We start from the raw sequence: 4,221 nt of genomic DNA, 5'->3' as shown, positions 1-4,221 counted from the left end.
GGGTATAGACAAAGCATGCAGAGACAATGGAGTCAAGGGAGCAGGAGGATGGATCAGGTCAGCAAATAATGGATCAAGTCAGCAAGCTTTGAATAGGGCTGTTAGATTGCAACAATATTCAACTCTAGAGACTACAATATGTTTATTAACTACATCTCATATTTTTTAATTTTTCTTTTAAATCTTCATTTTCCTTCTCTAGTTGTTTATATTTACTTAATAAGACTGTGATATCGTCTTTGAGCCACACCTTTTCTTCAATTATTATTGAAGGTGTGATATGATGTGGATGTGGTTGATGTGGAACATGTTCCACATCTGGTTGATGTGGAACATGAACATCATCTTTGGTGGTCCTATGGAGAGAGCAAAAGGCCATTAATGAAATAGATGAATCCGAAATATTTTCTCTTATGCAAAATCTAGATTAAAAAAGTGTTGAATGTAATGAAATTTCAGTTTCTGGATGAGCCCCAGAGGCTCTCTGAAACTACCATACACTGATCAGTGCCATATTACTCGGTGCCATTAGTCAAAGTTCTATTGGTCTACAGAGGGCTACAAGCCAGAACCAGGTCTCAGAGGCAAAAGGAGTGATGGCCTTTGAACACTTCAATGTAAAGTTATTTATACTTGCCACCAACTGGGGAAGGAACCCAGAAAGAGGCAAACCAAAAGACTGCATGGTTAAAACTAAAGACCACAGCCACAAGAAGTTGACATAATAGCACTAGAGATCATCCATGAGAATGATAAACTAACGACCATAAATGCATACAGTCCACCGCCAAGCAGCACATGGTCAATGGAGGCGCTAGATAATAAACGGGAAGGTCTCATAATAATAGAGAGATTATAGCGAGAGCGGATAACGATAGATCACGACTGTTTATAGTTGGCGATTTCAACTTTAAATCCATAGACTGGGAAGCATATGAAGCTAAAACAGAAGATTTTTGGACCTGTAGATTTGTAGACATCCTGGAAACATTCTTGTATCAACATGTTAAACAAGCTACGAGGATGAGGGAAGGGGACGTTCCCTCCATGCTAGATTTGATATTTACCAGGAAGGAGGAAGAAATATTTGACATTCAGTACCTTCCTCCTTTGGGTAAAAGTGACAAATGACTTTTTGGGAATAAAGTATGCAATGCGATATAATCTGGAAGAATACAAGTAGGTTGAAGCAGTTGAAAAACCTGACTTCAGGAGAGGACATTATGGCAACCTTAGAAAATTTAGAAACTAAATGATTTACAATAAATTCTGAGTAGTTCCTTCGCGGAAATATTAATTGTATAATTTCAGAATATTTTCAAGAATTCGGTAATTATTCAATTAAGATTTATATCGGACTCGTATTTAGAGACAAGAAATTCTCACTTTAATTCTTTTCAATTGCGGTACAGTCAATAGTGTGTGTTAAAGGAATGTAGTAATAATAATTTCATTCTATCAAGTTCATTCTAGTATTTTCGGCCATCTAATAATTAATGTGACCTTTTTGTTTGGTTTATAATTGCACATGTATTTTATTTGACATTGTATACAGTACAGTATCTTGTTTCACAGTGATAAATGGTAGTCAAGTCAGGTTGTGTATTCTATCTGTCTGCCTATTACTTTTACGAATGAGAGACGAGGATACAAGACAAAAGAATTTCATTCATTGGTGGAGCGAGATTCTGACGCCGACATCTGTCACCACCTGTCAATAGGCGAAGTGATTGATGGTTCTCACTGGTGCTGTGGAACGCGGTTAAGAAAAAGTATGAATGAAGGATAGTTCCGATATATATGCTTGAGAATTTTAACGTAAAAGGTTCGGGAATACTTTGAGAGGTTATCGAGAGTGGGCTTAATTGTCGAGTTAGGAATGCGTTAAAATTTCAAAGGCGATAGCTTGTGATAGCTCCTTGCATACTATACCCAGTAGGGTCAGTTTGTGTGGATTAGCGAGGAAAGTGCGGGTTGTAGGTACACATTTCTCAGAAGTAAAGGCATGGTAGAAAACAAGACTACCTGAGGGGGGGGGGGCACCCGCGACAAACCCTGAACTGTGGGGGCGGTGCAGGCGTTAGCTCTTTAGAAAACCCAAGCGGGCCCCACAGTGGGGCAAGGTGACCCCATCGGGAGCCCAGGGAGCGCCCAGGCGGGAGTAACGGATCCGGGGGCCAAAGGGGCAGCAGCCCTGGACAATTGCAGGATTTCGTTGAGGGCTCTCGGTCCGCAGATATCACGATGATTGGGGGTGGCCATAGGGAGTGATGGGGAAGTAGACCCCAACAATGGAACATCTACCCCCGTCCAACAACAGACTCCAGGGGATGATGCAACTGTGGGGCCCCTGGGATTGGTGCAGTCTGGTTCACCGAAAACAGTACTAACTCCATCCTCAATCAGCACAGCAACCACAATCACCAACAACCACCATACTACCCACAACCACCACCAAACTACCAACACCCAGCATATTACCCACAACACCCACCACACTACCAACACCACCCACAAGCACAACTACCACTACAACCACCACCACACTCAACCACACCCACAACAACCACCACCACACTCACAACAACCACCACCACACTCACAACAACCACCACCACACTCACAACAACCACCACAACAACTGCCACCACACTACCAGCCACAACCACATCACTACATACCACACCAACAGCAACCACCATACTATCATCAACACTACCAACCACATGCTCTTCCGTATCAGACCTCCACCCAACCCTCAACAAACCCCTCCCCAGTTTACCCCTTTTCCCTGGGCCCGGTATTTGTATGTTAATATTTTGGAGGGTGGGGAACGGATTAATTCAGTTCCCTTTATTTCTTATGGGAAAAATCACTTCGACTTACGATATTTCGAGTTACGATCCGTCTCTGGGAACGGATTAGCATCGTAAGTCGAGGCCCCATTGTATATAATTGCTATAATATACTCTACAAATGAAATCAGGATCAGCTAGCTAATACGGTACAGTATTTTAGGAAAATACTTACAATTTGTTCTTCTTTTATTTTAAGTAGACCTTCAGTTGAAGTCACTTGTTGAAGATGATGATGTTTGTAGTCTATTTTGCTGAAGGTGAAACTTTTTCATTTGCTGATACTTTTTTCCTGTAATATAATTTAGAAATATATTAGTTAAAAAATCCAGCATTGAATGTAATGAAACACCAATTTCTAGGCGAGCTCCAGTGGTTTGCTGAAGTTACTATTTCTAATGTGTCATACTATTAGGTGTTGTCAGTTGAATGGTTCTATTGGCCTATAAGGGGTCATAAGCCAAAACCTGGCCTCCTCAAAGAGGCACAGTGAACGGTGGCAAATATGCCTTCAAACAAGACCACAGCCTCAAGAACCGAGGGTTTTATTTGCATGTTAAGAGATTTAAACAAGGGAGCCGAGTGTTGTCTGAAAGCAGAGTTTGTTATTATTCTGAAAGCAGATTTTTTTGCTAGGTGATGATGGGCTTCAGGTGTTTTGCAGTGGTTGACCCCCACGCATAGATACCATAAGTAAGATAGGGATAGATTAGTGCATAATATAGAGTGAGGAGAGCAGAGTTAGGAACATAATATCTGATTTTGGTGAGTATACCAACTGTTTTAGAGACTTTCTTAGTTATGTGTTGAATGTGGGTGCTGAAGTTGAGTCTGTTGTCTAGGAATAAGCCAAGAAACTTGCCATCATTTTTATTACTGATGTTAATGTTGTCTATCTGTAGCTGAATTGCATTCGATGATTTGCTTCCAAGTAAGATGTAGTAGGTCTTTTCTATGTTTAGTGTTAGTTTTTTAGTAGACATCCATAAGTGGACTTTTTTTTTAATTCATTATTCAAAACATTATTTAGTTTATGTGGGTTGGGGTCTGAATAGATGAGGGTAGTATCACCAGCAAACAATATAGGTTTAAGAATATTAGAAACATTAGGCAGATCATTGATATATATAAGAAATAGAAGAGGTTCCAAGATGCTGCCCTGTGGCACTCCAACGGTTATTGGTAGAGTGGAAGAGGTTGTATCATTGATGGCTACACATTGGTGTATGTCACTAAGTTGGGATCGGATATAGTCCAGGGCAACGCCTCGGATTCCATAATGCTGGAGTTTAAGTAAGAGGTAGTTGTGATTAACAGTATCATCTGATATCATGGTTGTTGTATTGAGTAATTATCCTGCTGCATT

This window comes from Procambarus clarkii, chromosome 36 (genome assembly GCF_040958095.1).
Source record: "Procambarus clarkii isolate CNS0578487 chromosome 36, FALCON_Pclarkii_2.0, whole genome shotgun sequence".
In the NCBI taxonomy this organism is placed as follows: domain Eukaryota; kingdom Metazoa; phylum Arthropoda; class Malacostraca; order Decapoda; family Cambaridae; genus Procambarus; species Procambarus clarkii.
Note: the sequence above shows the minus strand (reverse complement) of the source record.